The sequence below is a fragment of the Vulpes vulpes genome, chromosome 5 (genome assembly GCF_048418805.1).
Source record: "Vulpes vulpes isolate BD-2025 chromosome 5, VulVul3, whole genome shotgun sequence".
Classification (NCBI taxonomy): domain Eukaryota; kingdom Metazoa; phylum Chordata; class Mammalia; order Carnivora; family Canidae; genus Vulpes; species Vulpes vulpes.
Window position 1 is genome coordinate 5,649,798 of NC_132784.1, and position 14,704 is coordinate 5,664,501.

Below are 14,704 nucleotides of genomic sequence, written 5' to 3' on the forward strand. Positions count from 1 at the left end.
TCTCACTTGGTCATGGTGAGTAATCCTCTTGGATCCTATTGGCTAGTGTCTTGGTGAGAATTCTTGCATTCATGTTCATCAGGGGTATTGTTTTGTAATTCTCCTTTTTGACGGGGTCTTTTTCTGGTTTTGGTATTGAGGTAATGCTGGCCTCATAGAATGAGTTTGGAAGTATTCCCTCCATTTCTAGCCTTTGAAATAACTTTAATGGAATAGGTATTATTTCTTTTTAAATGTTTGGTAGAATTCCCTTGGGAAGCCCGGTGCTATACGTTTGTGTCTTGGGAGGTTATTGATGATTGCTTCAATTTCCTCGCTGGTTATTGGCCTGTTTAGGTTTTCTTCTTTTTAAGATTTTATTTGTTTATTTATGAGAGACACAGAGACGATGGCAGAGGGAGAATCAGGCTCCATGAAGGGAGCCCAATGTGGGACTCGATCCCCAGACCATAGGATAACTCCCTGAGCTGAAGTCAGATGTTCAACTGCTGAGTCACTCAGGTGTCCCTGTTCATGTTTTCTATTTCTTCCTGTTCCAGTTTTGATAATTTGTAGGTTTCCAGAAATACATCCATTTCTTCCAGATTGCCTAATATTTTCGGCATATAGTTGCTCATAATACGTTTTTAAAATCGTTTGTATTTCCTTGATATTGGTTGTGATCTCTCCTCTGTAGTTTGTGATTTTATTCATTTGAGTCTTTTCTCTTTTCTAATTAATAAGACTGGCTTGAGGTTTATCTATTTTCTTAATTCTTTCGAAGAACCAACTCCTGGTTTTGTTGATCTGTTCAGTAGTTCTTCTAGTCTCTGTTTCATTGAGTTCTGCTCTAGTCTTTATTCTTTCTCTTCCTCTACTGGTTTAGGCTTTATTTGCTGTTCTATATCCAGTTCCTTTAGGTGAAAGGGCAGCTTGTGTATTTTAGTTTTTTTCCAACTTTTTGAGGTAGAATTGTATTGCGATATATTTCCCTCTTAGGACTGCTTTTGCTGTATCCCAAAGATTTTGAATGGCTGTATCTTCATTTTCATTCATTTCTATGAATCTTTTTAATTCTTCTCTAATTTCCTGGTTGACCCATTCATCTTTTAGTAGATGCTCTTTATCCTCCAAATATTTGAGTATCTTCCAAATTTCTTCTTGTGATTGAATTCTAGTTTCAAAGCATTGTGGTCTGAAAATATGCAGGTGACAATCCCGATCTTTTGGTATTGGCTGAGACCTGATTTGTGACCCAGTATGTGGTCTACTCTGGAGAAAGTTCCATGTGCACTTAAGAAGTATGTGTATTCAGTTGCGTTCAGGTGTAAAGTTTTGTAAATATCTGTGAAATCCATCTGGTCTCGTGTATCATTCAATGCCGTTGTTTCTTTGGTTATGTTCTGCTTAGAAGATCTGTTTTTGTTTGTTTGTTTGTTTTTTTTTTTTGTTTTTTTTTTTTTTTTTTTTTTTGCTGAGAGTACTGTGTTGAAGTCTCCTACTATTAATGTACTATTATCTATGTATCTCTTTATTTTGGTTATTAATTGATTGATAAACTTGGAAGCTCCCACATCAGAGGCATAAATATTCATGATTGTTAGTTCTTCTTGTTGGATAGACCCTTTAAGTATGATACTGTGTCCCTCTTCATCTCTTACTGCAGTCATTGGTATAAACTTGAATTTATCTGATATTAGGATTGCTACCCCAGCTTTCTTTTGAAGAACATTTGAATGGTAATTGTTCTCCACTCCCTCATTTTCAGATTGGAGATGTCCTTAGGTCTAAAATGAGTCTCTTGTAGACTGTATATATATATATACAGTCTACAAGAGACTCATTATAAAAATATATATATATATATATATATATATATATATATATATAGCCTTTTTTATCCAGTCCAATACCCCTGCGTCTTTTGATGAGATCATTTAACCAATTTACGTTCAGAGTAACTATTGAAAGATATTAATTTAGTACCATTGTAGTACCTAATCAGTTCCTGTTTCTGTGGATTGTTTCTTTAGGCTCCTGCCTTGTCCTACAGGGTGTCCCTTAATGTTTCTTGCAGACCCTGTTTGGTGGTTACATATTCTTTCAGTTTCTGTCTATCCTGGAAGCTCTTTATCTCTCCTTCTATTCTGAATGATAGCCTTGCTGGATAAAGTATTCTTGGCTGCATATTTTTCTTGTTTATTATCCTGAATATATTATGCAGCTCTTACTGGATTTCCAGATCTCTGTGGATAGGTCGGCTGTTAATCTGATATTTCTCCCCATATAAGTTAAGAATTTCTTGTCTTGAGCTACTTAAAAAATTTTCTCTTTATTTTTGAAATTTGTGAGCTTCACTATTGTAAGTTGGGGTGTTGATCAATATTTGTTGATTTTTGGAGGGGATCCTCTCTAACTCTTGGATCTGATTGCCTGGTTCCTTCCCCAAATTAGAGAAAATCTCAGTTATGATTTGTTTAAATATACTTTGTGGTTCTCTCTCTCTCTCTCTCTCTCTCTCTCTTCTGAGAACCCCATAATATGAATATTATTCCTTCTCAAGGTATCACTTATTTTCCTAAGCCTTTCCTCATGGGTTCTTGTTTTTCTCTTTTTTTTCCTCAGCTTCCTTCCTTTTCATCAACTTGTCTTCTATGTCACTCACTCTCTTTTCCACCTCATTAACCCTAGCTGTTGGAACATGCAATTTAGACTGCATCTAAGTTAAAGTATTTTTATTTTGGCCTGATTAGATCTCAGTTCTGCAGTAAGAGAATCTCTAGTGTCCTTATGCTTTTTTCTAGAGCCACCAGTAATTTCATAATTGTACTTCTGAATTATATCTCTGACATGCTATTTAATCCATTCAAGTAGATCTGCAGCAGAGAGTATTACTTCTGGTTCCTTCTTTTGTGGTGGATTCTTCCTCCTAGCCATTTTGCCCAGTGCAAGATGGCTGTGTCTTCCTCTGCTCCTTTCTGGCAGGTGCTTTCCTTGATAGGCAAGGTATCCCACCCCACCTCATCTCCGGATGTTCTAAATAGATGTTTTCTCATAGAAGACAAATGGCCACTCTATTTGTGGAAAAAGTGCTCAACATCAGGTAAACACAAATCAAAACCACAGTAAGATATCACCTCATACTGTTAGAATAAGTATCATCAAAGACAAGATACAACAATTTTTTTTTTTTCACTGTGAGGAAGTCCTTTAATAGAGACAGGCAGACAGGGGACACGACTCGGCCCTGGGCCAGTGGATGCAGTGGCCCCTCCCCCCACCTGGCTTGGCCCCAGGGTGGACACTGGAGAGGCAGTTTTAAAAACAGTGGGACTGATTCTTCACTTCATGGAGAAGGGGATTCCAGAGGAACAGCCCGCGGGAGCATCTGCACTCAGAGCTCTGTCTGAGCGGCCACCCCCAACTGTTGCACCCGGGAGGGGGCAGCGGCCCACGGGGGCCCTGGCAGCACGGGAGGGACTGGCCGTCTACAGCTCTTACTGTCCCTACTCTACGTCCACAGTTGTGCTTTAGAAGCCCCCACCCTGCAGCCCTAGTCCGAAGCTCTTGGGGGGAGAGGGACCCCCGCCCTCTGTGAGCTCAGGCCTGGGACAGAGCAGCCTTGCTCCTCGCCATGAACCAAGGGGTCGCTGGAACAGAAGGGTGGACGCTGGACAAAATGCAGGCTGGTGGGAGCAGGCAGGGTTGGAAGGACAGGGGGCGAGGCTCGAGGTCCGGGTAGCAGGTGCTCATGGGTGGGGCAAAGCTGGGCTGGGGGCAGTGGATGGAGGCGAGCTGAGCATCTCCCGACACCATTCCGCAGCGGAGGGGGTGGGGGGCGAGGTGCCCACCGGGCACAGCTGCCTCCAGTGTCAGGGGCTGGGGGGCTGGGGCAGGCCCTGGCTCCAGGTACGCAGGTGGGGAGGGGCAGGGCATGGTGACGTCTGCGGGCGAGTCCCCGCCGGCTGTGGGGGGAGGGGGGGTCTACAGGATCAGTTGTTCTCGAAGAGAGAGAGCAGGTCATCATTGTTGTTTGTGGGGAGGTCAGGTGGGCCCAGGAAGCAAGGGGTAAACTGGTGCACTCTTTGAGAATTAGTACAGCCACTATGTGTTTTTTAAATATTTTATTTAAATTCAATTTGCCAGGATACCTGGGTGGCTCAGTGGTTGAGCATCTGCCCTCAGCTCAGGATGTGATCCCAGGGTCCTAATTGAGTCTCACATTGGGCTCCCTGTGGGAAGCCTGCCTCTCCCTCTGCCCATGTCTCTGTCTCTTTCTGTGTCTCTCATGAATAAATCAAAAAAATTAATTAATTAAAATTCAATTTGCCAATATAGTATAACACCTCATGCTCATATTGTTAGAACTACCACACAATCTGGCCACTTTAGTTGTAGATATATAAAAGAATATAAAATCATGATCTCAAAGAAATATCTACACTCCCATGTTTATTGCCCCGTTATTCACAATAAACAAGACCATGGAAACTATCTCTATCTACGGATGAATGGATAATGAAAATCTGCTCTATATACACAATGGAATATTATTCAGCCATAAAAAGAAGGGAATTCTATCATTTGGGACAAATGACTGAAGCTTGAAGGCATTATGCTAAATGAAGTAAGTCAGACAAAGACAAATACTGTATATTCTCACTTACATGTGGGATATAAAGACATTGAACTCACAGAAACAGAGTGTAGTATAGTGATTATCAAAAGCTGAGGGGGGGGGGCGGTGGGAAAATGGTAAGACATTGGTCAAAGAATAGAAACTTTCAAAGATGAATTTAAATTCCAGGAATTTAAGGTACATCATGGCCACTATAGTTAACAATGCTATATTTTATACTCAAAAGTTGTTATGGTAGTAGAGCTTTAATATTTTCACCATAACAACAAGGAGATGGTAATCATGTGAGCAGAAGTAAGTGTTAATTATCCTTAGTGTGGCAAACTTTCAGCAATATATACATGTATCAAATCTTCACATTGTACATCTAAAACTTACACAGTGTCATTCCTCAATTATATCTCAATAAAGCCGTCTGGGAAGCTTCTTCAGCTCCTTCTTACTGATGTGTTTTGAGGTGAGTCTATTCACTAGATTAATAGCTACATACTATATACTGGAGGCTGTGTTAATATGCTTGGTAGAAATATCACATCATACATACAGGTACAATTGTGGCTATCATTTGGCTAAGTTTATGGTAGACCACTGTCATTTTCCAAAAGTGATCTTTGTTTGCAGAAGCCATACAAACTAATTGAATGTGATTATATTGAATAATACTACTGTAGCATCCCTTAGAGTTTTAAATCTTTAGTAGTGGCTTTAATATCCCCAATTCCTATAGCATGCATTATGATTTCTGATTTACTACCATTGCTGAGGGAGGAGGGTGTCACAAAGGGCCATTTCAGGGACTTGATCCTTACTATCATCATGGCTCTTATTCCATATTATCATGGAACTAAAATGAAGTTCTGCCAGCTACTAAATATATTTCCCCAATTATACACATGGAGAACAGGGAAATGATAACAGGAAGGGTCTGAAGAAAGCCCAAATCCCTTGGGAATTGACTTGGCCTAGAATTCCACTTATAAGTGGCCTCAGTAGGGCTCTTACTAGCTGGAGGAGTCTGATGGCAATTTGTTTCTCTGGTACCAATGATATACTGGAACCTATAGCAAAAATTCTTAAAAAAAAAAAAGTATTGACATCCTTTTTTCTCTAGTACAACTTTACTCAGATATATTATCACAGGTATCTTTCAGAAATAATTTGGGTAGTATTTAGTACAACACTTTTGGTGGCCTTGTCAAATCCTTCATCTGGTCGCCACTTCAGTGGATAGCTCTGGGTCTGTCTTCCACTGAGGGCCACAGTTTTCCATAAGAGCTATCATGTGCCTTCTAGGAAGTAGCTTCCTTTCAATGGGGGTATTGACCTAGTGTCTCATTGCATGCCATAATCTATTGGCCATCACCATGGATCCCAGGGGATAAGACACTCTCATTGTCACTTTACCTCTCTGTATATTTCAGTAATTCCAAACACATCAACCTGTGTTTCCTCTACATGTAAATTAATGAACTACTAAAATGAATGAACTTTCTCCTCACTTTCCTAGGGAACTCTTCCATCCTATTTTGATTCCCAACTTCCTAGCCCTTCCTCTTCAACTCTCCTGATATACAACTCTCTATAGCTTTTATATACTATAATGTTATGTCATAAAATGTAGTCATTTGTTTACGGCCCCCATGCCCACCACTAGAACATGAGCTCAACAAGATCTTCATGTTTTGCATCCTACTGTAGCCTTTGGGCTTAGGAAAGTTTCTGGTACATAGTAGACATTCCATAAATATTTAATAAATTGATGATGAATAATACCTAAAACCCACTTAAAACAGTATCTGACATGTGCTTAGAGCTCAAAAAATTGTAGTCTTTGTTACCATTACTTGCTCTATGGCTTTGTTTAATCACTCTGTGTGATTTTCTAATTTGATGTCTGCCTAATGAATTATCTGTCCCATATGATTGTCGTAGGGGGTCTGTGAGGTAGTATGTGGAGGTGACTAATAGTATATATATATGTACTAGTAGTGTGTATATATATATATATATATATATATAGTATATATATACAGTATATATATAGTATATATACTATCAATATATATTGATTATAGTTATATCAATATAACTATAAAAGTTATAAAAGTAACTTTTATCTTTTTTTGTTATTTGATAAGTATTTTATCTACTTTTTTATCTATTTGATAAGTATTACATTCTGTATGATGAGTTTACTTAAATTGAGAGAGACTTATTCTATTTAATGTAATTGGGGCTGTATGAATTCACAGATTTTTTTCCTTTCAACGTTACCTTCCTCGTTTATTATTCATTACTCACTAAATGCATCCACCATGGCTTAGCCTCAAGGTCCTGTTTATAAATGGCACATGAAAACCACACATATTTTCTCACATGTACACATAAGCATTTCTGCACAAATAAAGATCATTTTTAAATGTAAGAGATGGACCCAAATCTTCAAAGAATGTTAATTATTCTGGGAAAACACTCAAGCCAACTCTCTTGGATAAGGAATGTTCCTGTTGGCTATGAGACACCCATGTTGATAGTCTTAGGACCTGGTCAAAGTGCTGACTCATGCATATGGCCTCCATTGGCTATATCATCTTCAAGTGAAAGAAGTACTTGATTGGACTTGTTTAATGTAAAGGAAGGATTTCTTTGCAATGGTTAAGAGTTTTATTTATTTTTTACTACTGAAAATGAAATTTCCTGCAATTATTCCAGTTGGTGTTCAAAATAAAACACAACCTCAGTCAGATGTCAGTCAACCGCAGGTAAATTCTGTCTCAGCCATTTGCGGAATGATGCTATGATTCCACTGAGCTTCAGCCTCAGTTTTGTCATCTGTAAAATGAATGTTAATACTTCATAAGGTCATTGTGAAAATAAAATTAAAGGAAGATAACCAGTGTGTACTATTTGACTCATACTAGTAATTCAAGAAATTTAATAACTGTAATAGTGTAACACTAAAAAAAACAACAACAAAGCACTTACCTAATGCCTGTGATACTGTGTATTGCCCTGAGCTCTTCATATACATGAACATATTCAATTGCCATGTCCTCTTGTTGTGCCCAAGATTGTGAACCCGAGAAACAACCGAGGAGCCGACACCAATGCAAACGCACGAGGGTTTATTTACGAGCTCGAGCTGGGGTCCAAGTGTACCCCACACAGTGGAGCAGGGACTTGGACCCCGAGGCTAAGAGGCGTAGCAGCTTTATAGAGGCCAGTGGTCCATGGGATTGTAACATATGCAGAAAGTTGCACCGTCATGTTGGTCCGCACGCAGGTGGCCGATTGAATTACACCTTACCCTATAGTATCCACTTGAGCTGGCCTATTATTTTGGTCATAATTGGCGCACAGTTTTGGGGGGCACAAGGCGGGGATACCTTGTTATGAGCCCATTTCCAATTAGGGTGTGCCCAGCGGCTTGACTAGGGTGGGGCAGCGCCCTAAGCAATAAGCAGGTCATGTGGGGGTCATACAGGAGGTGGCAGGTGCAGCACAAAATGGAGTTAGTTCTGCTCTGCTTGTCCAGGGGTAGGGGATTTTTGTTAAATTTCCTGGGTCCCACACTTTCAAAGTACCATCATTATCTTCATCTTACAGCTATTGGTATGTACGGAGAGCTGACAACTTGCTCAAAGGCCACAGGTCATGTACCTTAGGCGGGAGGTATATTATGGCTAACCTATATCTCACAGAGATGGGGATGACATTTCGGAGAAGCCGAGTAATTTATGCACAGCCCCTCAGTTCATAATAGTGAAGCAGCCTGAGTGTGGGACAGCCAGCCACCGTTCCCTGCCCTCCTGTTTGAGCTTAAATAAACAAAAGGAAGCAAAAGAAAATGACTCATTCTTAGAAATCACTTTTAGATGAAACACTATTGTTTTACATCATAAAGCAATTCACTGACTCCTGGGACTTTTGGCCATTCTGCTGGGGACAGGAAATGAAACTGATGCCTTTGTCTCCCTTATTGTGAGAGGGAACCCCATCACACACACACACACACACACACACACACACACACACACACACTGTGGTACTGAGCCTCATGCTTGTACCCAGTTGCAAAGCAGAGATAGACACCTAATTAGTTTTCTACATATCAACTGAGATATTTATTGAAGTGGAAAACAAAAACCATCAGGAACACACACACACACACACACACTATATTAGAAGTAATTTGATTTAGAAATATTTTTCTTTGAAAGCATTCTGTATAATGCCCCTATATCGTATGTAATAAAAGTAGAAAGGGAGATATTTCCAATTAGACACTTGAAAACATCTTACTCCTAAATTATTTTGCTGAATTTCCAGCAATAAATTCCACAGAAGCCAAATATGTGGATTGGGAGCAAAGTGCTTGTTTCCAGTGAGAAAGAGACAAACCACATAAACATAATTTCCTTGTGAGATAATCTCTGAGGAAAGGTAGTCTTTATCGATATATGTTTGCTGCAGTAATTGTCCCACTGAATACTATAAAGGCATTTTATCAGCTTTTTATGTTTCTGTCAAACTCAAACATGGGTTGAGTTTTCTTATCCCCCTCCACACCCTGTGATAAAATCTTGCTACTTTGTTCCAACTGTCTGTGTTTAACTATCTTCTTCACTAGACTGTGAATATCATGAGGCCAGAGGCTTTGCATTAGTTAACTCTGTGTCCTCAGTGTCTTGCCTAGAGCCTGGGAATGCAGCAAGGGGGAGCCCACATTTAATAAATCACAACTACAGAGACTTTACTGTGCAGGGACCAAGAGAAGGAGAATAAGGAAGAGTGATAAAAATAACTAGGAGACAGGCCTTCTGCTTGCAAGAAACTCACAGCCTATTTCAGTGCTTCTCAACTATTTTTTTTTAAGATTTTCTTTATTGGGGGTGGGGTGCAGAGGGAGAGACTCACAGACTCCTGGATGATCATGAAGCCCAACACAGGGTTCGATCTCATGGCCCCGAGATCATGACCTGAGCTGAAATCACAAGTTGGTCACTTAAACTGAGCCACGAGGACCCCCAGGTGATTCTCAACTACTCTTATCCCTTTTTCTCTAATCAAGATTTTAATTGACATAATTTCTACAATTATGTAGAAATTTCTACTATGAAACAATAAATATTTATTTTCTACATATGAAGCTATAGCAAAATATTGACTCTGTTATTAGACACCACTTACAGAGGTGCCATATCACCTCTGTAAGTGGTGATACACCTTTATATTGATTTCCCTTGAGGAAGGGTGTTTCTTCACTGGTTGAGAACAACTGGTACTGAGTGAATAAATAAAAAAATCTTTTAAAAATCTTCAAAAAATCTTTTTTTTTTTTTTGAATAATCATGGGAGTAATCTCTCTCACACAGACAGAGGCAGAGACACAGGCAGAGGGAGAAGCAGGGAACTGATGCAGGACTCGACCCCAGGACCCTGGGATCATGACCTGAGCCGATGCTCAACCACTGAGCCACACAGGTCTCCCTAAAATCATAATCCTTATTAACATTTATGCCTAGTTGTATCAAACCATTGGTAAAGACTGATTCTGCATTGTTTAGTGTGTGCTATACAAGGTTATGCAAGTTTTATGATCCAACTAGTGGCCATATATGAAGCAAATATCTTTTATGTATTATTGTCACAGATTTTTTTTGTGTATTTTTTATTGAAGTTTGATTTGCCAACATATAGTGTAACACCCAGTGCTCATCCCATCAAGTGTCCCCCTCAGTGCCCATCATCCAGTCACCCCATCCCCCCCACCTCCCTTTCCTACACCCCTTGTTGGTTTCCCAGAGTTAGGAGTCTCTCATGTTCTGTCTCCCTCTCTGATATTTCCCACTCATTTTCTCTCCTTTGCCTTTATTCCCTTTCACTACTTTTTATATTCCCCATCTGAATGAAACCATATGTTTGTCCTTCTCCAATTGTATTGTCACAGATTTAATTAACATGTTTAATCAATACAACATACAATTTCATGATATTGCAGAGGCTGGCACAAAGCTGGCAAGTCCCTCTTCCTCTTTTTGCTGCTCTGATTTTTGTCATCGTAAGGGAGTGACTCCACTTGAAAATAAGGATGCTACCTCTACTCTCCATTTCTGAAAGCCTCCACTATAATCACACTGCTTATCAAGAAGCTAAAGCCAATGGTGATGCCTTTAGCTTTACCTCAGCTTCATTTTATTCTTAAAGAATAAAAAGACAAATCAATTCCTCCTCAGCTTCGTAAGTCTCTTTTGTACATCTCCCCAAAATGTCTCCCCCATTCTTCTTTGGAAATCTATTTTCCTATTGGTCTTTCAAAGACTCATTTCTTTATGGTGCAGTTCTTGGCCATTAAAAAACAAAACAAAACAAAAACAAGGTGGAGTATTTTCTAATATGAAGCTAGTTTATTTGTGCTTTTCCAACTACAGAAGCTTCCCATCTGTTGGTTGATTCACAGTAATAGCAATTTTCACCAACTGGATAGTTGTATCAGGCATGCAATTTTAGTAAAAGTTGTGGAATTTGGAAATTACTCCTGAAATAGCTGGAAGACCAAATGAAATATCCCAGAAATGTAGTAGCTTCTGGCAACTGTATTCATTCATGCTGCATTCATTTCCTGAACACTTGTGCTAGACTCTGAACTGGGCTCCATGGGTGAGGAAATACAGTCTAAGGTTGAGCTCTGCCTTCCAGAAGGTTACAGCCAATTGAAAAGATACTTGTGTACAGATTCCTGCAGTTCTAGAAGTGACAGATTCAAAGTCCAAGCAATAAACACTGCAGGGGTTTAAATGTGAGAAAGTTTAATAAACTGTGAATTGAAAAAAGAAATTATATCACCTGCACCCTCTGTGCCCAGAAATTAATGACTTTATGAATCAGGGACTGGTCAACCAGCTTTAAACACTTTCCGTTTGTCCCCATAGTACACACTCCAGCATTAATTCCTCATGGATTGGGAGTTCCTTTTATTTTATTAGAATATATATGGGCAGGTCATAATCCTGGGTCCTGGGATCAAGCCCCACATTGGGCTCCTTGCTTAGCAGGGAGTCTGCTTATCCCTCTGCCCCTCTTCTTGCTTGTACTCTCTCTGTCTCGTTCACTCTCTCTCTCTCTCTCTCAAATAAATAAATAAAATCTTTAAAATAAAAAATAATAATAAACAATATAGCTGGGCAACATTAGTTTTAATCTTTTATTTTGTCCTTTGAGCATATATTCACATATGAGCATTTGGAAAGATAGTTTGTAGTACATGAACAAAACCTGAAATAAATGAGAAAAAATTGATGCCTCTGCCACTGAGGACTAGTAATCATTCTCCATGATTTCCAGACATGGACAGATTTCCAGTTGCAGAAGTTTTCCAACGTTTTCCCCAAAGGAGATGGAGTCTACATGTGGCATTCTGAACACATTTGCCCATAGAAGCAATATATTATCAGGGTTAACTTTCAGAACCGGATAACAAAACATGTTTATCTTCTTTTCCTTCTCTCCCATCTTTTGGTTAGATTGATAGAGAACCTGGTCATCATGCTTGTTCAATGTCATCCTGCCCATTCTAGTCACAGATCCCTGGTCAATGAGTTCACATCTGACTGGGGTTGGTTCAATCAAGGCTTAGTCAGGAAACCTTCTTCTGCACCTTTTGTCCACAAGATACGGATATGGTGATATATTGGCTCTCCTAGGTGTAGGATCCAATCACTGTTGTAACTAGAATTTCTTTTGAGATTGATATAGAACATTTCAAATAAAGTGGATTTTTTTTTTTTTTTGAGGGGAAAGAACACTGGATTCTTCCATCCTTTGCTTAGGAATCTAGGTGAAATCTGATGATGAGTTCTGCCTAAGCCCCAAGTCATGGCAATAATTTTTGCCAGATGTAAGAAACTCAATATTTGTAAGATAATACGGTCAATAAAATTGTATTCTTAATGGAAGGGGAACTCAAAATCAAGAAAGCCAATAACTATATGACCTTAAGTATGAATAGGAACAGAGGAATGGAACCATAATTCACAGCATCGAAGAATGTTCTCACTTCCCAGATGTTCAGATGTTCTGATGGTTAACTCTAGTCTTCTGCTGCCTTTTATAGTTAGGCAGCTGGGCTCAGGGTAGCAGAAAGACATGGAATCTATTAGTTTAATAATAACATCTGCAGATAATTTCCATCTGCATGATGTACATAGCTCTTTGAGTCAAAATGACCTCAAAAGAATTGCTTATTTATTTTTGTCCATAGTCTCATCTTCTTCCAATGTTATGGTAATTCCAGTCGCTAACCCAGAAAACAAGGAGTAACCTTTGTCCAAAGCAATGAATCTAGTTGATCTCTCTTACTAATCGTTGCATCTGTTTCCTTCTACTACCACTGCCCTTATCTCATCAAGCCTCTAGGTTGTTGTGCTAAACTTTTAATTTGACCCTCCCTGTTTTTGTTGTTATTGCTGTTGTGCACATTCTCTGGAACCTCCAACAAAGTGACTTTTTTGTCATCAATGAAATCAAAATTGTATTTTAACTCACAGAGCTCTTATAATCTAAGACTATATGAGGTCTACAGACTCATCTCCTCCACACTTGTCTCCCTGCCTCCCTGGCCATTTATCTCCACCAAACTCTGAGTTCCAGTCTACAACCTTGTTCAATGTTACATGGCAAATGAGGTGTAGAGCTTGGACATGAACTTGGTTCTGATGACTCCAGGACTCCTTATTGCTTCCTTCACTTGCTTGTGAATTACTGGGAATTTTGCTATTGGGGTTGCCTCATTCCCCAGGGATTTTTTTCCAGGGGCTTCTCTTAGCCTCTCTCTTCTGTGTCTCAACCTTTTACTTGAAGAAGGCACCTCGGAGTGCCTCTCCTAAGTCATTCCTTCAAGGCAAGGCTATTTTATATTGCTCACTGAAGTAGAAATTGGTACTCCCCACCATTCACCCCATGTCATCTTCTAGTGAGAGCACTTGTCATTACAATCACCTTAATAGCATTAAAAACCAGTCAGGCCATCGTATTCTTTAAATGAGTGCAATTTATGCTATGGCTGAAATAAAAATTAAAAAAGTCAATTATCTTAATGAATTTCAGGTAGGGGGAAGAAAGGCATTGGAAAGGGCATGTCAAGGTGCTGTGGATGATGGAAACCAGACAAGTACTGCTCAACTGTGGTATCAGAGAGAGCTACTGTGTGTGAATATCTGGAGCAGAACAAACAGCGGTCCTACCAGGTAGTGCCTGAATTAATTGTCAGTGAAAGTAGTATGGGGGAGTGTGTGCGGGGTATATTGGGAAATTGAACACAGCAATAAAAGCTGCATCATCAGAGGAAGAGGAACTATTTGAAGGAGACAAAAGTAAGGAAGAAGCTGTAGATGTGAGGATGAATGAGGTGGTGCATACACATCCTGGTAAGGTCAGGCATCATTCAATGGCTATGGGTGCATCCTCTACACAATTTCAAGTTCAGAAGGAGACTTAGAAGTCATCTTAGCCCCTCTATCCCATGCTGACCACCTGTCTCAGAGATGTAACCCACCTTCTGTTTAAACACCCCAGGGCATAGGATGTCCAGTTCTTTAATTTTTAAGGAGAACTTTTAGAGAGTTTGGTTATTTTATCTCCTAACCCTAACCCAAAATATTCATATAGTTATTGCGAGCCAGCTGACAAGTTCTGTTATCTACTTTAGGGAAAAATATAAAAAGCCAGAAATTAAAATAAGGAATATATTCACTCTTCTATATGTCACCTTCAAAATGTGGACTTGAAAGTAATCAGGTTCCTCAAAAGCGGGTACATATCTCTGCACCAGGGGCACATCCCAAGATGGCATAGGGCACCCAAAGCCACATGAGTAATCTTCCCAATCCAATGCTTTCATTGAATGAGATGCTGGGTGAAGACTTTCTTTTTTAATTTTTAATTTTAAAAAGTTGGTGCTATGCATGCATCAACTAATTGGATAAAAATTTCATGTTGGTGAATATGGATTTTATGAAAGCTGGGTGAGCAGAAAACTTGTATGTACAATAAATGATTGGAAAATTTAGGTTGTGGTCTTTTCTGTTG